The following is a 25,061-nucleotide window of genomic DNA, read 5'->3' on the forward strand; positions in this document are numbered from 1 at the left end:
TACACACAGGAAAACCCCCACTATAGATAAGAAATTAAATCGTTGTAAGAAAAAATCACTATGTACAAATTGCATAGAAAATTGATTTGCTCTCCAGTACCATGTATTGCATGTTTATAACACATTCAAAATGTACAGAGCCATGTCACGGATTGGTTACAATACCATCAGTTACATAAAATGTTTAAATTACATAGGAAAAAGGGGTTTTCTGGACCAAAGCTCACAATTCAAAAGAACTATTACAAAAACAAAGAGAAACTTTTCTCCAAAATGTAAAATCTCTTATTAGATTGGGAAACAAAAAGATGAGTTTGTTAAAGCCTCAATGACACACTGGGCAATAGATATAGGTCACAATATCGATTTTTAACCTCTGGGAAAAGCTCCGAAAAAGTGATTTGAAGTTAATAGCATGCTATTCTTTGAGAACTACATGAAAATAATGTACAGATGGTATTTAACTCCGAGTAGGCTTGTTAAGATGTATAAGTCTGAATTAGATAAGTGCTGGAGATGCAAAAAGGTTGAGGGAACATTCTTTCATATGTGGTTGACTTGTAAAGGTGTAAGAGAATATTGAGAAATGATACATAATGAATTGAAAAAAATGTTCAAAAGTACTTTCCCCCAAAAATAAAGAGTCCTTTCTGTTGGGGAGAATTCAGACTGAAATTCCCAGGTGTCAAAAGAGGTTATTTATGTATGCCACTATTGTGGCCCGAAAACGAGCGAGTCCCAACCAAAGAAGAATGGAAACTTAAGTTAACAGAATATGCGCAGCTTGCAGACTTAACATAAGAGAACAAGAAGAACATATGTTTAGAGATTGGAAAATGTTTATTGAATATATGGGAAATAACTGTGCACAACTGAAAACGCTGGCAGGATTAAGATAAATTCAACAGTGTAAATAAGTTTTGATGGATGCAATAAAAAAATACTGAATGGTTTAGTTTATGTAAAATATGCAAGGATTTATGTCATGTAAAATGAACCATGGAAAGAAAAGAAGGGAAGTCATTGCTATTTTAAGGATGTTTAAATGAATATTCTAAATTGCAAAACAGAAAATTTACTGAAAATTATCTATGTTCATTGCACGATTGGTGGTTTGCTGTTTGTTTGTTTTTGTTGTTATTGCTTGTAGTACAAATGTGTTTGTAGTGTGCACAGGGTAGATAAATGCCAGGAATGAGGTGTGCACCTTCAACTAGGTACCACATTAAAGACATGCTTTTGAAGGGTGAATGAACTAGGTCTCCAAGGACTGAAGCAGGCATATAGAAAAGTGATGGTGCATAAATATAACAGGACCCAGTACAGTGGAACTGGGGGCCACACCAAAGGCCTTCTAGCCCAACCCCCTGCAATGCAGGAATCACAGCTGAAGAGTCCCGGACAGATGCCCCCCCCCCAATTGCTCTGCTTCAGGACCCTTTGCCTATTGCTTCATTACAGAGGTCAGAATCCGCTCATATTTTTGTACTTGCATTGTTGTATATAAATCAGGGACTTTTCCATATTGTCTTCTAAATGGAGAAATTGATTGTTGGTCTTGTGGAGAAGTTAGCATGCTTGTCTTCAAGGTAAATGACTTAAGAGGAATATTCATAGGAAACTGCCTTGGACAGTGTCAGGCATTGACCCATCCAACTCAGCATCGTCTACACTGACCGGCAGCATCTCTCCCGGGTTTCAGACAGGGAACATTCTCTGCCCCACCTGGAGATGTCATCCATGATTATCTATGAGGATGGTGATAATGCAAAGCAGATTGTCTAATCCTGTGCTATGGACACGCCTAGACTTGGGAGTCTTCTACTGCATTTCAAGGGACATTGGGATTGTCTCCCTTTGGAAATGGGGCTGAATGAAGAATGATCCGACATAAAAACATGAACTCCAAAAGAGAAGATTCACCTGCAGACGGAACAGCAGGTGCTTCCAAGTTCTGAAGAAACATTGGGGGGGGGGGAGTTTGGCCCAGGGTCCAGGTGGGTAGGTTGCCATGGGAACAATGACCTGCCCTCCTTTGTGACATCTCCTGCCTCTCCCTTAAAAGCCACCAACTACAGGTGTCCATTGTGGGATAGTGAGGAGCAGCAGAGAGAGAGGTGGGAGAGCAGGAGATTTAGAGGCTTTGGGAGGCAGAGACATCTGTAGCAACGCGATCAATAACCGAAATGCAGAAGGAAGGCCACTCTTTCCTGGCTTGGGCCTCCTTGTGGGCTCCCTTGCACCCGCCAATGGTGGGTTTTGTAGTGTCACAAAAGGCGTCTCATCCAGCTTTCTCTTTCCTCTGCAGAAGGCAATGGCCCGACACCGGTCCCGTGTTCGGCCAGCACCTAAGGAAGGTAAACGAATCTCCACACCTTGGGGACTTTTCACTTAGTAGCTTTATGGTTCATTCCTGAGAAAGACCTCCCAGGCCTCCTTGCTGTGCCTTGCAGGCCTTTTTCACTTCACCTCAGTAGGCAGGAACCCTGACTGACTCCAGCTACAAAAGCTGAGGTGGTTGGACCCTTGGGTTTGGGTATTGTTTGGCAGGCATTGTTGAGAGAGGCTGTTAATTCAATCTCTCTTTTTCATTCTCTTCCAGAGGACATCATTGTCGAAGATCTTGAATAAACCCGGAGACGGGATCGAACGGCGGGCACGAAGGGGAGCAGCTCTAACCCCGCGCTGCACAGTCTCAGGCTTCTAATGAAAGCGGACCATTGCATCAAAGGTGAACTTATTAAAATTTGGAGAACTGCAGGGCACAGAAAGGGAGTCCGTCCCGGCAGCTGGGAGAAGATGGCATATGGCGGAAGGTTGCAGGAGGAGCAAGGAATTACTTCGTGAGGAGGAAGACACCGGAAAGCCCGTTCCTTATTGCTTTTGGAGTACGTGGCGTTTTCTTGAGGCTTCTAGTGGACTAAGCCGATCAGCGGACTTTGTTGGGGGATTTTAAGACAGTGTTGGAGAAGGAGATTTTGGCGCTGGGACTTATAAAATTCACCCCCTTACCAGCATCCTTTCGTGAGGAGGAAGACATTGGAAACCCTGTTCGCTATTGTTGCTGGAGTTTGTGGCACTTTTCAGAGGTCACCAGTGGATTAAGCCGACAAGCGGCAGAAAAAGAAGAATGCAAATTGAATTACAAATATCTTCCTTTTAATGTTTTAATGTTTTAATGTATTTATCTCTTGTTTTTTCAGTTGTATTCACTCAACTTGCTTTTATTATTGGCTGTTAGCCGCCCCGGTCCGTCCTTGGCTGGGGAGTGTGGGGTATAAATAAAATTTGTTATTATTTATTATTATTGTTATTATTATTATTATCCCTCATATACAGTAATTTGGTTTTTCTGCTCTTTGTTTCCTGTGGGCTTTCTTTGGACGCGAAGGTGTAATAGACAAGGAAAACGAAAGTAACTTTCTTTGTTTGCTGCCATTGTGTGGGACGGGAGGGAATTTGACCTGAAAATAGAAAGATTGGACTTACGACCCCTGGAGGTTGTCAAAAAATTACACAAAACAATTTAAGACCCAAACAGTATTTTGGGGCAAAATAAACATGTCTGGGGAAAATGAGGAAAAGGGAATAGGCACCCCAGGGGAAAGACACCCCTCTAGGCAGGAGAAAGGGAAGGAGGGGAAGGAGATCAGAGACTAGGAAAGTTTAATGGTGGAAATAAGGAAAGAATTTAAACGGAATGAACAATATATGGAGAAAATATTATTGAAGGTACAGGAAACATTAGATAAAAAACTAGAAGCAGTCGTGGGGGAATTGTCAGGCAAAGTAAAAGACCTTGCAGTGAGATCCAAGGCTGTGGAAGACTCAATGAAACGCACACAGAAAGAATTGAAGGAAACAAAGAGGGAGACAGAACGGGTTGGAGGAGAGGTCTTAGAAATTAATAAAACGCAAAAAGAGATGTTGGATAATATAGCCCTTTTGGAGATGAGGCAAAAACAATTGAATCTGAAATTATCTCATTAAAAAGAAAAACATGGAAAAAATTGGAGTTATGTATAAACAACTTTTAAAAGAAGAACAAGGACAATTAAAATTGAAACTGTATGAAGAACTCCAACAGGTTTATACTACTTGGTTACAATATCATCAACTATATGATAAATTTAATTCCGATAATAAAATTGGCTTTCATAAAGAATCAAAACTCAAGCTAGAACTTCTAAATAATTACAAATTAATTTGTCAAAAATGTATAATTTATTACTTGAATGGGAATTTAAAGAAGAACAGATTAAAGAAGTGATGATAAGGTGGGGACAAGATTTTGGGTACGCGATTTCACTTGATCAATGGGAAAATCCACCTCTCCCTGCCTTCCTAGTTTGGTGCCATCCAGCTGTTTGGAAATCAACTCCCATTATGACCATAATGACTGGGGTTGCTGGAAGTTGGAATCAAAAACATCTGGTTGGCAGCAGAACAGAAAAGGCTGCGACAAACCACCAAAACGCCATGTGTATGTATATGTATATATACACACATACCTGTACACATACACATACATACATACAGTAGTTGAATGCTCCTTATTTCTTATTCTTAAATTTATACCTCATTTTGCCTTCTGTACCATAAGGCTAGTTGCTGTGAGCAAAGCAAAACACAGTGTAACAACCAGGAACTGTTGTGTTCCTGAAAATTATTTTAATTTCCATTGTTCTATTTTAATTTCCATTGTTTCGAATGTTTTCCCTGTAACTTAAACTTAAGCCAAGTGAGGAGTAAACACGAGGAAAGAAAACCCATTAAAATTTGAGTCACCTGGCAATCCTATATAATTACTAGCCAGGAAAACAGTGCAGACCTTATATATAAAAAAACCCGAAATGTACAATGGGGATGTGAGTGTGTGCATGGGGGAAAAGAATGCTGATCTCACAGCATTTTAACCATAATGGCACTTTTCATTTTTCTCAAAATATCAGAGCAGCTGTGGCTCAAACAACAGCCTTCACCACCCTCTTTTGACTGAGTGGGGAAAGGGGTTTTGGAAAAGCACAAGTTATTACAGAGCACTGTGCTCCAAATGTAGCCTTAAAGATTGGATCGTTTCAGCCCCCCCTCGCCCCCGTTTCTAAAAGACTACACAATGCAGGCATCTGAATGTTAATGACACATTAGGGCAGTGGCTTGGAATTTGATACACTACAGATGTCATTTCTGTGACAATGCACCTTCTGTTACATAAAGAGGCCAGTGGCATTTTTTGGTTCTTGACGATTTTTTGATCCCTACACCAAAAAAGCAAATTTCCTCAGGGTATATATAGATATTTCTATATGTGCACCTCAGGGTATACTATATGCTTGTGAAACATGAACCACTTATAAACATCATCTCCAACTCCTTGAAAGATTCCATCAACAGTATCTTCGAAAAACTTTACACATCACTTGGGAAGACAGGCGAACTAATACCAGTGTACTGGAAGAAGCAAAGATCACCAGTGTTGAAGCAATGATTCTTCAACATCAACTTCGTTGAACTGGTCATGTTGTGTGGATGCCTGATGATCGTCTTCCAAAGCAACTACCGTACTCTATTCCGAACTTAAAAATGGAAAGTGTAATGCTGGTGGTCAACAAAAGAGGTTTAAAGAGTCTCTCAAGGCAAATCTTTAAAAATGTAGAAACAACAGGGAAACAGTGGCCCGCGAGCGCTCCAGTTGGAGAACAGCCTTTACCAAAGGTGTCATGGGCTTTGAAAACACTCGAATTCAGGATGCAAGGGAGAAATGTGCTAAGAGGAAGGCACGCTTGGCAAATCCACACCGTGATCAACTTCTGCCTGGAAACCCCACTGTGGAAGGACGTGTGGATCCAGAATTGGCCTCCGCCATCACTTACGGACTCATTGTTAAAACCATGTTTATGGAAGACAATCTTACTCGGCTACGAGTGATCGCCAAAGAAGATGATACAGTGGTACCTCGGGTTAAGTACTTAATTCATTCCGGAGGTCCGTACTTAACCTGAAACTGTTCTTAACCTGAAGACCACTTTAGCTAATGGGGCCTCCCGCTGCCGCCCCGCTGCCGGAGCACAATTTCTGTTCTCATCCTGGAGCAAAGTTCTTAACCTGAAGCACTATTTCTGGGTTAGCGGACTCTGTAACCTGAAGTGTAACCTGAAGCGTATGTAACCCGAGGTACCACTGTATATATTTCTATATGCAAAAACTATGTTGTAAGGCAAAGGAAGCACTAGCAAAATCTGATTTGAGTAAGGGGGGGAGTAAAGGACACCTGGACAGTTAAGTCCAGTCAAAGGCAACTATGGGGCTGCAGCATTCATCTCACTTTCAGGCCGAGGGAGCCGGTGTTTGTCCACAGACAGATTTCTGGGTCATGTGGCCAGCATGACTAAACCACTTCTGGCGCAACGGGACACCGTGACAGAAGCCAGAGGGAGCGAAAACGTTGTTTACCTTCCCACCACAGCGGTGCCTATTTATCTACTTGCACTGGTGTGCTTTTGAACTGCTAGGTTGGCAGGAGCTAGGACAGAGCAACAGGAGCTCACTCCTTTGGGGGATTCAAACCGCTGACCTTCTGATCAGCAAGTCCAAGAGGCTCAGTGGTTTAGACCACAGCGCCACCCACGTCCTTTACCTTTTTTTTGTTTGAGTACTCCCAAAGAAACCCATACCTTCCAACACTCCTCCAATGAAAATAGGGATGTCCTATTTAATTAATTAATAATAATAATTTTACTGTTTATACCCCACTCATTTGACTGGGTTTCCCCAGCCACTTTGGGCAGCTTCCAACATACATAAAAGCATAATAAAACATTGACCATTAACAAATTTCCATATAGAGGGTTGCCATTAGATGGCTCAGGGGTCGGATAACTCCATACTCTCCAACATTTCTCAGATGAAAATAGGGACGTCTTGTGGAAAAGTCTAGGATCAAGTAAGAAACCAGGGCGGCTTCTTTAAATCCAGGACTGTCCCTGGAATGGAAATTTGGTGCACAAAACCATTGCGTAGTCAAGATGAAGCACTTACAGTCCCTCTCCCCCACGGAAATCAGTGAGATTTAAAATTGCTTCATGTGAACCAGATCATGCTCTATGCATTTCCCTATGCACAGATCCTGCAAGAGGTGGCCACTGGTTTTCAATGATTTCCTTAACTTAGACCAAAAGCAATCCCTGCTTTTCAGATTCACAAATCGTTTCTGAATAGCTCATTTCTGAATAGCCAGTCCCTTTGACAAACAACTCTAATTCGTATTTGTGCAACTGCAAATTGCATGAAATTCATCCACTCGGCTGCAGATGCTTATTTCAACAGTTTGTTAAATGACCTTTGGGGAAATAGCTTCTGATACCACAGCATAATTCATTCTGGAGAACCATGTGGAGCTCTGTATTATTTATTAGTGAAATGGATTATACGCAATAGTTCCCACATACAATTTGATAGCTCCCAAGCCAGCCAGAGATAGGCTTTCCCTAAACTTTAGAAAGGAAATTGTCTTCAGAGAGGGGCAACCGTAAGGGCCCGGAAAGGCTAAATCCTGGGTCTTTTGTGCGAACCCAAGATCTGCCCCCCTTTCATCCCTTTTAATTATTTTAAAAATCTTTTCTCCCCCCCCCCAAAGCAGCTGGGGGTACTGCAAAGAACCCAGTTGCTCACAATCTTAATCTTCCCAGAAGCATGTAGATATTGCGGGATATTTACAATGCAGACAAACCAACGATTTGTGTTTTGCTCGATAGGCACATGATAGGAGTTTTCTTGTAAATTTGCTAGAGAGAACTCTGTGACAGATATATTTTCTTACCTACCTGGGCACATCCCAGCCCATTTCTTCTCTTCCTCTTCTTCATCGGATCACCGAACCAGAAATGTGAAGAAGAATCTGCATGCCGGTCCTCAGACCCCATTTTAAACTGTATTAAGGTGGAAAATCTAATAATAAAAAAATAAACAAAAAAACCTGTATTAAGGTAGGTCTTGGTAACTGAATTACCATTTTAAGCCTGCTGCACTCGTTACTCTTCAGCCAGTATTCCGAGTGAGTAAATCTTGTTTTTTTAACCGTTTGCAAGATGGTGTGATTGTTGTTTCATGGGGAAGAAAAGGGAAATATCCGGAGAATCCAGTCTGCCTTCAGGGGCGAACGAGGGGGGGGGCAGTCTGCCCCGGGTGCCATCGCGGAGGGGGGTGGGCGACAAAATTATCAAGAACAATTACTGCCCTACCCTCTGAGAGGTGGTTTGGGACCCAGCGCTGGGCTTCCTGGGTCCCAGAAGTTGGCCTGTGTCAGCAGCAAGAATACTCATCGCAAAGTATTGGAAGACACAAGATCTACCCACTTTGGAAGAATGGCAGATGAAGGTCATAGACGATATGGGACTGGCAGAAATGACTGGCAGAATCCGAGACCAGGGAAGAGAGACGGCGGAAGAAGATTGGAAGAAGTTTAAGGATTATCTTGGGAAATATTGCAAAATTAATGAATGTTAGAATGATGTTGGTTTAGAAATTAAGTGGTTCTCAGCTGTAATGATTAAGTAAATTGGAGGGGGGAAAAGAAAAGAAAGGTTGAAAATTAAATGAAAATCAATGGTGAGGATTTGCTGAATTAATAATTAGAACTGGAATACAAAAAGGGGAGGTATGAGGAGGTCTGGGAAGTAAGTTATAAGAAAATAAGGGAATGAAATTTTACTTGTTTTTTAAATTGTTTTTAGTTTTGTACTTTTCTATATCTGTTATTTTTTCTGTTTGTGTTGTTTTTATTATTGTTTTTTGTATAATAAATATCTTTTAAAAAAAACAAAAACAGAAGTTGTGAGGAAAATGAGACTAGGCCAAGTAGACTAGGCCTTGCCTTCGCCTCACCTGCTGGATGCAGCCAATTGGCCAGCTGGGTTGGGGGCGGGGCCAAGGCAAGGCTGAATCTCAATTTCTTCACATAGGCCGACTTTCTGGGCCATTGGGGAGGCCTGCCAAGGCCGCTGCCTGTCCCATGCACCCCCTTCGGGCCCCAATCCCCCTCCAGAAAGCCTCTGCTGCCCCCAAAAGTGGAGCACGCAGGACAATGGCAGCGCTGCCGCCCTGTTTTGCCCGCATGTGGCGCCAGGAGGAGCAGCTCAATGCCGCCCTGGGCACTTGGCAGGCCGCCCCCCCTTTATCCATATGTTTTATATCCACATGCTGGTCTGTGACCGAAATAAAGTTTGATACCGATACCCTTTGTGGAGAAGTAATGTTCTTTAAAAGGTGTGCACAGCCTGGGCGTCAGTTAATGAAAGCAATGAACTTGGTCTTTGGTTCACATTATGAACCTTGCTTAAGTGACCAGGGCTACTTAAAAGGAGATGTTAACAAACAGAAGGACAAAGAAATCTGCTTTTGCTAATACCTTATTATGATCTTACTCCAGGCGTCCCTATAATATTTGATCTCCTAGAGGTTACTGGTAAGTCCACTCACTAGGTTGGTCTACTGAGTCCTGACTCCCTCAGCCAAGATAATTCGCTGCCACCACTCACTGATTTACAATGCGCAGTAGGACTTTCCCTCTATATGTTTGTGTAAATCACAACCGGAACCCCAGCATAATATGTGGTAAGTCCCAATAGCATGTGGAATGAGATATATTTGTTCCAAGAATCCAGCCAGACCAAAACACATTCACAAATTTAAATTGTTATGGGAAATGAAGACAAGAAAAAGCGCTGTTTGATAAGGAACAACACATCATACTTCTGTCTTATATGTCCTATTCTAACCCGACTCCTCAAAGAAATTCTACCTCTCAGCTTTGTACCGGTCCTTCTCTCTTTCCTCAGCTGTCTCCTAACTCTTTCCAACTGTCTCACCTTTTACGATCCTTCTCAATTGACTTTCTGCTCTTGTTACTCACCCTGACTCAGTCCATTATTCCAGGGTTGGGTAACCTGTGCCTCTTCTGTTACTGGACTGCAGTTTCCATCACCCTTGACCACTGGTTCTGCACAGTAACTTTTAGAGGCCCCTGGGTTCCCCACCACTTGCCTAAACTTAGCAAGATCTCCATTATTCCACATCTGGAGGGCCACAGGTTCCCCATCCTAGCCGTGCTCCATCACATTCTCCTGCCCTCAATTATACTTCCCACACATTCTTCTGTTACATGCGAGAAGCCAAACGAGCAGATTTTCTCCAACGCTTCAGATTAAGATGGCAACTAGCACAAATGGCTTTTTCAACAAATGGACTTCATGGTGATAGCATGACTAACAGTTATGGACAGAACAGACTATGAGTAGAACTCCACATTGCTCCTGGGATGATGATATCCTGCTCTTTGGGTTTCAAGCAATTCTTATGTTCTTCAGATCCCCCTCTTTCCCCATATCTGTTATCATTGCACCCACTGTTGGATTGAACAATAAGGGGTGTATGTGGATCTTTTTAAATTGCTCCTTATAACCATATGTTCTAATTGCTGACATCTTGAATATTGACCTGGGATTTTGGGAGGAAATGTGAAAACAAAGAGCTACTGCAATAGGGAGAATTTAGGGATGCTTGGCAGATAGTATTTTGCTGGCCTGACAGAATTTTACCCTCTTGGTAAGTTGTCAGGAACAGAGAATGAAAAATACAGAAAACCTTCCAACCCCCTCACACCTTTTTTGCTGCTCATATGTGCATGACATAGCATAACTAATCTAATGGTCTGTGACCGTTTAATTAATTTGATTTTTTTTTTTTTTGACATAGCATAACTACACATCCCAGGTCTAACTCAGGAAACTGTGCCCCACTCTGATGTTATAGATCTCCAGCTCCTATCAGCCCCAGCCAGCATGGGGCTTGTAATCAAATAACATCAGGAGGACCACAGGTCCCCATTGCTGGACCAGATGACCTCCAAGGTCTCTTGGTGTCCTGAGCCCCAGCATACTCAAAGTTTACTCCCAATAGGCTATGCTGCTTGCCATGTGCACCAAGTAGGAAGTTGTATTGACCACAGTCCCAAAGACAACAGAGGAGAGGAATCAGATATTCTAATGGCTGAGTGCAAGTTCAGGTCCAATGCAATGAGAAAGGTTCAAATTCAAACCTTAAGGCCAGGTTCCCGTCTCTGAATAAGATCCAGGGTTGGAACCACAGTCTGGTGGAGATCCCAAGACAGTCAAGCCATGGTCCATCAACGGTGAATGTTGACCAGACTCTGACTTCCTCCTCTTCTGTTTTTATTCCTCCCAATCTTATTGAATGCACCTGAGCTTGCTCCAGCTGAGTAGCTGTGTCTCTCTCCTTAATGAAGCATATGATCTTCACCTGCTCTGAGTTCAGTCCAGCTTAGTGACCACAAACCTCCTCCCAGACCTAGCGAGTCCCATGATCTTCCCTGATCAGCTAGTAAGCTGGGTTGTCTTCTTTCACCTGTCTCTGTCTCTTAAAGTGTAGTTCCTGCTGTTCACGTTGCCTCAGAGACTGTCATTTTTGTGAAGAAGGGGCCACTGGTGATGTGTCCACTTCCCTTGGTTCCCATGAACTGTCAGCTGACCCTTTGATGTTCTCTGATGTCCACTGAGTAGCTCCTCTTCCCCTTCCTCAGCTGGGATCCCCTTCCTCTTCCTGGGTGTCCTGCCAGTTCATGACACTCGGAACATTAAAATTCCAGGATTCAAAAGGGTGACGAATCCCACTTGCTATCACTTCCTGGTGGGGCAAGAGTGGGAAACTGGTAGCTATTCTGATGTTGTTGGACTCCTGCTCCCATCAGTCCCAGACAGCAGGGACAATGGTCAAGGATGATGGGAATTGCAGTCCAACAACTTCAGCGAGACTCTCTGGCTGCTAGGGATGGGGGAGGGATTTGATTTGGTTGGCATTTAAAGCCAAATCCATTGAATCCACACCTTCCAAAACAATGTGAGAACTGAAACACAGCCATCCTTCCACTTTTGTACGTATTTGAATTTTGCGATGTACTCCTCTAGCGAAATAATGTTCCCCAAAATGCATACATTAGGAGAAAGCATGCATAAAGATGAATTTATTTGTGAAAATGTATTATGTGTTGCTTTGAGTCATTTCTATTAGTAGAATGGCTAATAAATATTGTTGCTATTGATATTATTATTATCATTATTATTTTATTAAAAATCTGTCTGTTAGTCAAAACTGCAAATTCCTGTAGAAATGTGGAAACCTGAATTTAAAATTGGGGGGGGGGGATAGAAATTAAGAGAACCACAATTGACATTTCCTTCCATCCTTACCTGTTGACCTAGGGAATTACGGTTTACCAAAACTACTTGGTTTCCAACTTCCTGTGCAAATGCTGAAGTCAGTACCCTTATTTAGGAAGCAACTGTGTGATGAGCTTAGGCATTTTGGTTGCTTCATGTTTGAAATCGGGCAGTGCTGTTCATTTTTCTTAAGATGAAGCCATAAATCAGGAGTGATAACTTTCCCGTCTTTACCTTCTTGTGGCTTTTATGCACCCAACTTAACCTCTTCTTTCTGACAGTTCAGTTCTTCACCTCAACCGTTATTCTACCACATTAATTAACAGTTAAGCTATCAACACTTTGTACGACTTCATGACAACCCCCTAAAGGCCTGGAAGCAATTAGCAGAATATAAAACTATGAGAGAGAGAGAGAGAGAGAGAGAGAGAGAGAGAGAGAGAGAGAGAGAGAGAGAGAAGGCAGATTAGCTATCACAGAGGGAATAATACGGACAAGCTTCTTTTATTTCAACATATGGTCCTTCTGCTATTCATATTGCTGGGGAAAAGGATGCACATTGAGAAAGAGAGGTGCTTCCTGTCACATGCGGAAACCAAAAAGGGTCAACAAAAGATCAGACTTGCATAGGGTTCGCTGGGATCTGACCAACTTAAAAAGATATATTCAAATATTGCCAGATAATCACCAACTATTTCCAGCACCAATCTATTAGGAGAATAGCAAGAAACTGATAAAATGTAGCTGGCTACACAGTTAGGAGCAGTGAGAAGGTAGATTTCCAGGAATATTGCAGTGAGAAATATGCTCTGGACATCTCCAGGAGCGTTTCTTGACCCCATGTATCCCATAACCTCCAAGTGTCCCAATTTTGCAGGGACAGTCCCGGAACTGAAAAAGCAATCCTGGTTTCTGATTTGATCCCGGAATGTCCCTGCGATCTGCCCTGAGATCTTGTGATGAAGGGTGGCATACAAAATAAAATAAATAAACAAATATTTTCCCTGCCAGAGCCACCACCAACAATCTCAGAGAGGAGGATGAGCGATGGTGGCCGTGCGGCAGCATCCTCCGGCATGGCCTCACTGTGGCCACTGCTGTGGGCCTCTTCCCCATGGCAGCTGGTAGCGGCTGCTGGAGAGCAGGCAAGGAGGAGCAGAGGCTGCCACTGCTGAGGCCCAACCCTGCATGACCCACTGGTTCTGAGGGGCAGGCAGAGGGCAGGAAGAAAAAAAAGTGGATCGGAGCGCAAAGACTCTTTTTGATTTATTTTTTTAAATGTTTTTTTAATCTTGGCTCTTTTGATCTGGCAAGAGGCCGAATTTGAGAAGAGATTTTGCTTTCAACTGTGTGCCGAGGAAGAACTCCAGAGTAGAATTTTAATGGCGGAGACTGGACATGTGAGTTATTTATGGCGCAGCTCGTACGCTAGTCCAGGGGTCAGCAAGGTTTACTGGGCATGGGCCGGATTACTCCCGCAGAGATCCTCCATGGGCCGGACTGGCGCAGCACGACGCCAGAAATTACATCTGCGCATGTCCATGGAGCCAGAAATTGCTTCTGTGCTTGCCCAGACGCTGAAAAATGCACCTGCGCAGAAGTGATTTTTGGGCGTCTGGGAAAGCGCAGAAGCAATTACCAGCAACCCCGGACATGCGCAGACATGATTTCCGGCGTCTGGGCATGCGCAGAAGCTATTTCCGGAGCCGCGGGAGAGTCCCCGCGCCGCTCTGCGCTGATTTGGCGCAGCGCATGGAGGCTTGTTGAGCGAGTGGCTCGGTTCGGGGGTGGCTCGTGGGTCAGTTAAATTGCCTCCGTGAGCCGCTTCCAGCCCATGGGCCTTAGGTTGCCAACCCCTGAGCTAGTCAGTAAACAGTGGAAGGAATGGAATGAGCCCTTGTCCCATCCAGAGAAACACTGCAAAGAACTGAACAAGGGAAGATAGTAATGAATTCTCCCAGCACACCAGGTTTGAAACAACAATGTATATGAAGGACTACACACGTGAAATGGATTTATATTTATAAGATGTAACAGAGGTGCTGTTTGTAAGGAGGAAAAAAATGTGGTCAGCTGCAAGAATGGACAACAACTAGTGAAGGACGACAACTGGACATTAAACAAGAGATGATGCAGCTATAGGAGGAAATAGTCAACATATGTTTGCAACAGGAGCGGGAAACCTGATTTTAAGAAATTGTATTAAATTTAAGTAATTTGGTTAGATTTGTAATAATTTGGAAAATGAATAGAAATAATTTGGGGGGAAATAATCTTGGCTCTTTCTAAAAATTATTTATTTATGTGAGTCTTTTTAATTTTTGTAAATCTACCAAAGAATAAAATAAAATACAATTGGGATTGGGGGTTTCTCAGGACGGTGGGAGGTGTGTGTGCCGTGTCCCGTTGGTGTGTTGTTGGTGGCACTCGCCCTTCTTCTGATAGGAAATGTTCGGAGGACATGACCAAAAAATGAGGGTTGGGGAGGAGTGAGAATTGTCCCATTTTCATCTGAGGAATATTGGAGGGAATGGTATCCCAAAGCCAAATCTTGGCTCCCATTAAGTTCCAGTTGCTCCTGATTTATACTTACGGAGGAAACAGCCCAGATGCCTCTCTCAGAAAGCATCTCCATAGACCTAATCTAAACAATACTGTGAATAACCGAATCTTCTGTGCCTTTGTTTGTTCTTCCCCTTTATTAAAGGCCACGTTTTCGTAGGGAAGGAAGGCAACACGTGGAACGTTGCCACTTAGGAGAAGTAAGAGATTATTCATTTAAAGTTGCAAGCACAGGCATATTTGCTCTTCCACACACACACAAAAATGTATTTTGTACATTGTCTAGTACAGCAGAAATTTCAATAAGTAAATTGTATGATTGGTTACAGAGCTGGAAGAGAATGAACACTGATTCAGAATGAGAAATGATTCAATAGTCTTTATGGAGCCATTATTGCTGTGGAAATGAAGAATTATGTCGAGTTTATTAGAAGCAGCACTGATTTGGTAGTTTAACATAGTCGTCTTGAGTTTCTTCTTATTATAGGCAAATTCCATCTTTGGCAAAGCTGCAAGAGTTGACATAAACCGGAGGATGGGCATATCCATAATTGACAACTTGATCTTATGGGTCTTTTCAGACACATCACCTAACCTTGTACAGTGGTACCTCGGGTTACAGACACTTCAGGTTACAGATGCTTCAGGTTACAGACTCCGCTAACCCAGAAATAGTACCTCAGGTTAAGAACTTTGCTTCAGGATGAGAATAGAAATTGCGCAGCGGTGGCGTGGTGGCAGTTGTAGGCCCCATTAGCTAAAGTGGTACCTCAGATTAAGAACAGTTTCAGGTTAAGAACGGACCTCCAGAACGAATTAAGTTCTTAATCCGAGGTATCACTGTATCAACACCATCCTCTACACATTCAGCAGCAATTGAACAACATATTAATAACACAATCCTATGCATATTTACTTAGAGGTAAGTCTGTGATGCTTTGACGCAGCGTTATTGCCATCTGGAGGTTCAACCCACCCACCTAACATTTGCATTATGAAAAGTTACATGATTTTAGCAAGAAGCTACAGCATATGCACTGATTGGAAATAATAACAATAATAAAATTTTATTTATACCCCGCCCTTCCCAGTTTAAAAACTGGGCTCAGAGTGGCTAACAGCAAATATAAAACATTGATTAAAATCCAACTTTAAAACAGCATAAAACAGCATAGAATACAACATAAAATGCAGCATCAATATCAATAAAATTCAAAAATTCAGGGATCATTTTTTGGCGGGGGGGGGGGGACCCCCAGTCAGTAGACATTGAAAGATCACCAGGGCTAACTGGCCAAGTTGGTCCTACTAGGGCCAGCAAGGAGGTGTGTGAATAAGAATTCAAATGTGGAGTCCCAGAAAGTGTAATGAAGCAGTATGTCCACCCCAATACTTTTGCAGGTGCAAGCAGTGTTGAAAGCAAGATTATTTATATCCACCCCATCGTGAGCTCAAACCAATATGAATGCATGATAAAATTATGTCTGGAAGGGCTCCAAGTACAGTCGTACCTTGGATCCCGACCGCCTTGAGAGTCAAACGTTTTGGCTCCCGAATGCCACAAACCTGGAAGTGAGTGTTCTGGTTTGCAAACGTTCTTTGGAACCCAAACATGCAACGTCCAACTTCAAAAGCTCCTGCAGCCAGTTGGAAGCCGCGCTTTGGGTTGCGAACATTTTGGAAGTCGAACGGATTTCCAGAATGGATTCTATTCGACTTCCGAGGTACCACTGTAATATGTAAAGTTATTGTCATTGCTACATGTTGCACCTACATGATTCCTGTTACTCTTGCAGTCAGTCACCAGCATGTTGAAAAAACTGTGGCTTCCAGTCTTGGGCTCGGGCCATAAATGAAGCAATCTACCTTTGGGAACGAAAAGCTTGGGGACCTCGCTCGATTTCTGTGTTTTCTATTCATAGAACCGAAGCGTGGCAGGTCTTCCTGGTTTCGCACAATAGCACTATTAATGGCTTCCTTTTCAGAGGCAAATCTTTTACAATTTAACACAAAAGACTGAAATAAGGCTCATTAAAATGGGGGGGGGGGGAAGAAAGGTGGAGGAGGAAAAATAAGGAAAGAAGTTATCAGTGCTTGAAGTGGAAACATCAGGAGATTTGAATGTACGGCTCGTTCCATGAGTCGCTGGTGAATTTTCACTGCATTATCATAAGTCCCCTGCACACACAGATTGAGGAAGGAAACAGGCTCCTGCGGAGGAATCTGGGAAGACGCCAAATTGTTTGAAAGGCAAGCGGTGAGGAAAAGGTAAGGGGGAGAAAAGGAGGAGAATGGTGTAATTGTCAGAGATAAAGCAGGTTTTCCAAATAATTCAATATGATGCCTCAAAAGAACTTGTCACTTAAAACAACAGCGTTTTCTGGCAATACATTCTCAACGCTGACACCTGCTTTGCTGCCTTGACATTCCCTCATCTTTTACTTTAGTTCGGCGGCAATCTTTGCGTATCTGCTTCCTCTCAAGGTGAAGCAGAGACAAAACTGAGTGGGAAACATTGTGTTGAAGTCTGGAGGTTTGAAAGCAATAGCTCACTTTCACATAGGTAGCGTTGTTCCACTTGAGACGCCTGCTCTTTAAACAATTGCATGCCAAGAAGAAATTCTAGAGGTGAAACCTTCCTTCTGTGTGGAGACGCAGCAATGGGGGAGGCTGCGATGGCTGGAATTTGTTGTGCCCTTTGTGCAGTTTTTCAAACCATAACAACAACAACAACAACTTTATTATTTGTACTCCACCCATCTGACTGGGTTTCCCCAGTGGCTTCCAGTATATACAGAAACATAGTAATACACGAAACATTAAAACTTCCCTATACAGGGCTGCCTACAGATGTCTTCTCAAGAAGAAAAATATCTAAAGAATACAGTGGTACCTCGGGTTAAATACTTAATTCGTTCCGTAGGTCCGTTCTTAACCTGAAACTGTTCTTAACCTGAAGCACCACTTTCGCTAATGGGGCCTCCTGCTGCTGCCGCACCGCCAGAGCACGATTTCTTTTCTCATCCTGAAGCAAAGTTCTTAACCTGAGGTAATATTTCTGGGTTAGCGGAGTCTGTAACCTGAAGCGTATGTAACCTGAAGCATATGTAACCTGAGGTATCACTGTAATAACAACAACAACAACAGCAACAACCCTACCCAGCGGTGGAGAAGAGTATTAAACAGAGCCACCAAGAGGTCAGGTTGCCAGCTATTTTTCAGGAAGCAAAACATGGAGGTGAAGGTTTAAGCAATCCCCTTCAAAATTCTTGCTAGGAGCACAGCAAGGAATGAAGGAGAGAGATTTGATTAAGTTCACTTTTAAAGGAGAACCAAATCCACACTTCCTCAAATGCTATGCAAACCAAAGCACAGCCTTCCTTTGAAAAGGGCACGTCTCTGAATTTTGCAGCGTGGTACTCCAGCCAATATGTACAAAAACACATGCATAAAAAACGCACATGTACTTTGTGACAATAATTGAAGATGCACTATACTAGGGGAATGGCAGAAATGGGTACATTAGGCACATGATGAGAAATCTGCAGTAAAATGTGGATGAATTTCTATTATTATTAATTTTTTTAAAAAAGCTTGCAGATTGCTGCAGGAATGTAGAGAACTGAATTTAAGGCTGAAACTGGACATGACTCTGACAGACCAGTTTGTTTAAACCTCGGTCTACCCTTATAGTTTTAGCAGTTCGAAAGCACGTCAAAGTGCAAATAGATAAATAGGTACCACTCCAGCGGGAAGGTAAACGGCATTTCCGTGCGCTGCTCTGGTTCGCCAGAAGTGGCTTAGTCATGCTGGCCACATGACCCAGAAGCTGTATGTCGGCTCCCTTAGCCAGTAAAGCGAGATGAGCACCGCGACCCCAGAGTCGGCCACGACTGGACCTAATGGTCAGGGGACCTTTACCTTTACCTTTACCCTTACCCTTATAGTTTAGTTAAGGAGCAAAACTGGCAGAGAAATCTGCACCCCATTCTTCTTGTAGGTGATGTGCGGCATCGCTATGTGGCATCCTCTGGAAGTTGCCGGGCCACAGCAGAGCTCACTGGCGATAACACTTGCTCTGTGAGTCGCCATTTTAAATTTTCCCAGAGTAGCCCAATGAGGAGCACTACTTTAATTTCCCACAATGCTACCCAGCAAGAAAAGTGGGGGAATTGTCAATGGTGGTTTGTTGTCGCCTGCAACTGATACCAGGTAATTCTGCAACTAAAGATTCCTCAACATAAAAGTAGACCCAGCAGAGGACAGTGAGCCTCTAAAACCCAGAGCCAGACCGGGAGCTTCTTACATACTGATATTTCAACTCCTCTCCCCCCTCCATTGGGCTCCAATACCTGAAGTGAGTCTAGGTGTACAGTCAAACCTCGTCTCCTGAACACCTCTGTTTCGGAACGTTTTGGCTCCTGAATGTCGAAAACGCGGAAGTAAATGCTCTGGTTTTCGAACATTTTTCAGAAGCTGAACATCCGACACAGCTTCCGTTTGCTTGCAGGAAGCTCTTGCAACCAATCAGAAGCTGCACCTTAGTTGTCGAATATTTTGAAAATGAACAGGCTTCCGGAATAGGTTACGTTCTACAACCAAGGTTTGACTGTACTCGGTTATGGAAATGGAGAGGGTTCAATTCTGCTTAGCGGTGCCCTACATTATGGATGATTTGGGGCCTAGTTTGCTAACACACAAGCAGAATTTCCTCTCATCAGGTATTTTGCAAGGCTGCCTAGACATTCCAAGTGGAGAAGCGATTTAACATATTGCTTAAACTCATGTGGAATCTAGACACATATAAAAAATGCTGTGAAAATGCTTTTTTTTTAAAAAAAGAAGTTTTAAAAACATATATTGAATTTGCCATTAGCTCACCATCACCATCTAGTGTCACATTTGTATAATGCACTTAAAAGTTATATCTGCAGCTGTATAGCTGAGTCCTTGATGGCAGAAAGTGAGGAGGAATTAAAGAACCTCTTATTGAGGGTGAAAGAGGAGACCGCAAAATATGGTCTGAAGCTCAGCATCAAAAAAACGAAGATCATGGCCACTGGGCCCATCACCTCCTGGCAAATAGAAGGGGAAGAAATGGAGGCAAAGAGAGATTTTACCTTCTTGGGCTCCGTGATCACTGCAGGTGGTGATAGCAGCCACAAAATTAAGAGACGTCTGCTTCTTGGGAGAAAAGCAATGACAAACCTAGGCAGCATCTTAAAAAGAAGAGACATCACCTTGCCAACAAAGGTCCGAATAGTAAAAGCTATGGTTTTCCCAGTAGTGATGTATGGAAGTGAGAGCTGGACCATAAAGAAGGCTGATTGCCGAAGAATGGATGCTTTTGAATTATGGTGCTGGAGGAGACTCTTGAGAGTCCCATGGACTGCAAGAAGATCAAACCTCTCCATTCTGAAGGAAATCAGCCCTGAGTGCTCACTGGAAGGACAGATCCTGAAGCTGAGTCTCCAATACTTTGGCCACCTCATGAGAAGAGAAGACTCCCTGGAAAAGACCCTGATGTTGGGAAAGATGGCGGGCACAAGGAGGAGGGGAGGACAGAGGACGAGATGGTTGGAGTGTTCTCAACGCCAGCAGCATGAGTTTGACCAAACTGCGGGAGGCAGTGGAAGACAGAAGTGCCTGGCGTGCTCTGGTCCATGGGGTCATGAAGAGTCGGACACGACTAAACAACAACAACAGCTGTGTCCTACGCGAAGAGGTGTGGCACCAAGCATTCTGAGTCCCAGTCCTTCTCATGTGAGCACAACAAATGATCTGAAACCAGATGTTTTAAAATTGGGAGGGTGAGAGGTCTTAAACTGAGAAGAGCACAGCATCAACTGAGATCAGCACAGAGAAATTCCCAATTGAAAACTGCAGAAATGGCAGTCTTTGTGGGTGAGAGGTGCTTTCACATTTAAATTCTGTCTGTTCCAGTAGAGATCATTTTATGATTGAAATCCCACCAGCCTGACTCTCGCTAGTAACTATAGAATGTTATTCTCCATCAGTCTCCCTTCTTCCTTTGCAGAGCAGAAAGATTAGTATTCAGATGGAAGTGGAAACCAATTCGCTGCCATTCTATAACTTCTCGTTCCTGCATTTCCCATGAGGGGCGGTTTTAATTCACTGAAAAAGCTTTTCTCTGGAGTATATTATCAACTTTGGATTTTTAAAGAAATTATTGCTGATTTTTATGCTGTAACTTTATCTACTTTTTAATGCCGCGTGTGCCCAACTTCTCTCTCTCTGACACACACACACACAGAGAGAGAGAGAGAGAGAGAGAGAGAGAGAGAGAGAGAGGATTCAGTAGTACTTGAAACACAATCTCTCTTTTCTTCCTGAGTTTTTCCCTACGGTACACTTCTAGCAAGGAAGGAATGAGGCAATGGTTTCATCCTTCCATATCTCTGCGGTAGGTTGACTTCAGTTCTGTTATTTGTGCTTCTGAAAAGCTTGGGGTTCCTCCTCTGCAGATGCTGCTACCTCCTGATGCTCACATTCACAGACTTGCTTCGACTCATTGTTGTTCACGTGAACTGTATCCATGTTTGCATATTGCAGCAAAAGCAAATCTAATAACTACTGCAATGCGCTCTATGTCGGGCTACCTTTGAAAGTGACCCGGAAACTACAACTAATCCAGAACGGCAGCTAGACTGGTGACTGGGAGTGGCCGCTGAGACCATATAACACCGGTCTTGAAAGACCTACATTGGCTCCCAGTACGTTTCCGAGCAAAATTCAAAGTGCTGGTGCTGATCTTTAAAGCCCTAAACGGCCTCCGCCCAGTATACCTGAAGGAGCATCTCCACCCTCATCGTTCTGCCCGGACACTGAGGTCCAGCACCGAGGGCCTTTTGGCGGTTCCCTAATTGCGAGAAGCCAAGTTACAGGGAACCAGGTAGAGGGCCCTCTCAGTAGTGGCACCTGCCCTGTGGAACGTCCTCCCACCAGATGTCAAAGAGAAAAACAACTACCAGACTTTTAGATGACATCTGAAGGCAGCCCTGTTTAGGGAAGTTTTTAATGTTTGATGGATTACTGTATTTTAATATTTTGTTGGAAGCTGCCCAGAGTGGCTGGGGAAACCCAGCCAGGTGGACGGGGTATAAATAAATAATAATAATAATTGTTATTATTAATAAGAATGAAAATAATGGCACCTTATAGGCTAACAGATATATATCATGACAAGAGTCCACAAAAACCTAGGACAGTGTGCATTTTCTAGGCTTCAAAGTGCCACAAGACTTCATGATTGCTTGGAAAGCTTCCTAATTTCTTGGGGGAAACCATTCTAAAAATGCCACTGCTCCACAGGTGTGCTGTAAAAAGACCAACAACAACTTTGACCGTTAAAGGGACCCTCTCGCCATCCATTTGTTTTCTAAGAAACAACCACAAGGAACCACCAAGGTTCACGTGGCAGAGAATTTATGGGGACGATGGAGTGTTCAGAGAGTTCAGAATGGTCAGACAGAGGGCTGGAGAGGCATGTTTAATTTCACAAATAGAGGGAATAATTGTCCTCGCTCTACATCAGGGGTCAGCAACCATTTTCAGCCATGGGCTGGTCCACCGTCCCTCAGACGATGTGAGGGGCTGGACTATATATTTTTTGGGGGGGGATGAATGAATTCCTATGCCCAACAAATAACCCAGAGATGCATCTTAAATAAAAGGACACATTCTACTCATGTAGAAACACACTGATTCCCAGACCGTCTGCGTGCCAGATTGAGAAGGCGATTGGGCCGGATCCGGCCCCAGGGCCTTAGGTTGCCTACCCCTGCTCTACATCATTCTGAGTGCACCTACTTATCTCTAGGATCAATGTGGCTTTTTGGGGGAGGGTTTTGTTTTTTTGCAAGAGTGGTAGCACTGAGTCAGCCTGGAGATTTAGCACATCACTTCCCCAGTAGGATGTCAGCTGGGAAGACTGCACGATAAGGCACAGCAGGAGTTCATTTCTTCTGTCTCCTTCTAGAGTTAACATTTACAGTACGATTAATTTGGATCCTAAATTATTGCCGCTCACGCTCGTTATCTGACAATGACTGCCTGCTTCCCAAGTCCCCGATTTATTAAGAAAGCCTGGTAAGAAGAAAGTATAATATAGCTCCAACCCCAATTACACCAACTCTGAATTACCCTTTGCACCCGGCTCCCTGCAGAATTGTGTCTTCTTGTGATAAAATGTCACGGAATGCACAGTGTAAGACTATCATTTACTCCGCCTTCAAAAAGAATGACATGTATTAAATACCATATACAGTGGAATGAAAAGGATGTATAAAATAACGTTTGTAAAAAACAACCCAGAAATCTTTGTTTGGGAAATGATAGGGATGGAACTACCTAAATTGTTTAGAAATTTATTCATGTGTGCGACTACAGCGGCAAGAATGTTACTTGCCCAAAAATGGAAAGAAGAAGTCCCGGCAAAGGATACAAAAACTTATGGAATGTGCAGAAATGGCAAAACTTACTGGAAGAATAAGAAATCAATATAACAATTTTTTTTTTAAATAAAAGAATGGAAATAGTTTATTGAATATTTACAGATAAATTGCAGACAGATAAAATCACTGGTAGGACTATTGGAATCACCTGCAGCTATATAAGAGTATACATATAAAGAAGAGAAATAAATGAGAAGTTAATTTGGATATGCAGAAGATATTAAAAATACATTTAAGGAACCGCAGAAAGAGGGGGAAGGAAGTCAAGTTTTAAAATGTCAAAATGATTGTAAAACCAGTGAAAAGTATAAATATATTTGAAAAGTATAAATATTTTTTTTAAAAAAAATGTATTAAATACCACTGCTTTTCATTTAACTTAACCACGCAGCACTAATTTGCAGATGAATGTTTTGAGTTGAATCATCCCTTTAAACAACAACCTCTTGCCTCCATTTCTCTCCTCCCCTCTATTTCCTGTCTCCATGTCCTATCAAGCTTTAGATTGCTAACTCCTAGGGAAAGGAACCTGTCCTTTTTGCTTATGTTCCTTTGCAGTGAAACATGTACACACACAGTAGTACCGTAATTAACGACCAGTCTGGCTTGCAGCAAAATGTCTTAGTGTGGAGTGCCTCCTCTTCAGGATAACCAACCATGTTTTTGTTGTTGTTGTTGTTGTTGTTGTTGTTGTTTAATTGTTTAGTCTTTTCCTATTCTTCGTGACCCCATGGACCAGAGCACGCCAGGTACTTCTGTCTTCCACTGCCTCCCACAGTTTGGTCAAACTCATGCTGGTAGCTTTGAGATCACCGTCCAACCATCTCGTCCTCTGTCCTCCCCTTCTCCTTGTGCCCTTCATCTTTCCCAAGATCAGGGTCTTTTCCAGGGAGTCTTCTCTTCTCATGAGGTGGCCAAAGTATTGGAGCCTCAGCTTCAGGATCTATCCTTCCAGTGAGCACTCAGGGCTGATTTCCTTAAGAATGGAGAGGTTTGATCTTCTTGCAGTCCATGGGACTCTCAAGAGTCTTCTCCAATACCATGATTCAAAAGCATCAGTTCTTCGGCAATCAGCCTTCTTTATGATCCAGCTCTCACTTCCATACATCACTACTGGGAAAACCATAGCTTTAACTATATGGACCTTTGTTGGTAAGGTGATGTGTCTGCTTTTTATGATGCTGTCTAGGTTTGTCATTGCTTTCCTCCAGCTTCTCTGAGTTATTCAAGCCCCTTCGCCACGGCAAGGGGTGTTTTCTTTTAGGGTGTTCTTTCTCAGCCTGGGAAAAAGAGTGATCTGTCGAACGATGAGTAAGATAAAGTAGACCACCATGCTGACACTGTGCCACATCCCATGCGCAGCGCTGTGTCTCTCACATAAATCGTCATCATCATAGACTTTTATTGCGCTAGCCATAGGCCATGGCATCATTCAGAAAAATACCAAAAAGAAAAACAGCAATAACCATAAAAACCATCAGGCCCCACACATACAATATAAACCACGGTCACAACTGCTAAGATTGTATGTTGCATAAAATAGAATAGCAGAAGATTCTCTAGTAAAATGTGCCAAATTAAATATCCGAATCCCCTTTGCAGTTGACCGCTATTTTATCTAGTTCTTTCCTCCTGATCTTAGCTGCCAATGCATAGAGTGCTACTTTATAAGTTACAAAGTCATCAGTATCGCTCAGCAGCCATTTCACCCTTTCCACCCCATTCAAGTAAGTTCCATTCAGAAACAGGGTTTTATGAATCGGTCTCTTGGGTCTATATATAACGGGCACTG

The 25,061-nt window shown here is 42.9% G+C and overlaps 1 long non-coding RNA gene across 1 annotated transcript in view; it reads right to left on the bottom strand.

The window, feature by feature from the left end:
• The window catches only part of LOC309379743, a 48,703-nt gene extending 40,398 nt beyond the window's left edge, over window positions 1–8,305 (bottom strand). Inside the window, exons 1-2 of the long non-coding RNA XR_014172627.1 lie at window positions 8,241–8,305; window positions 7,820–7,947 (exon numbers count right to left, since the gene is read on the bottom strand). This is a non-coding gene — a long non-coding RNA (uncharacterized lncRNA). The remainder of the gene's footprint in view (window positions 1–7,819; window positions 7,948–8,240) is intronic.
• Between the last annotated feature and the right edge of the window lie 16,756 nt (window positions 8,306–25,061).

Source organism: Podarcis melisellensis (genome assembly GCF_964234715.1).
Source record: "Podarcis melisellensis genome assembly, chromosome: 10".
In the NCBI taxonomy this organism is placed as follows: domain Eukaryota; kingdom Metazoa; phylum Chordata; class Lepidosauria; order Squamata; family Lacertidae; genus Podarcis; species Podarcis melisellensis.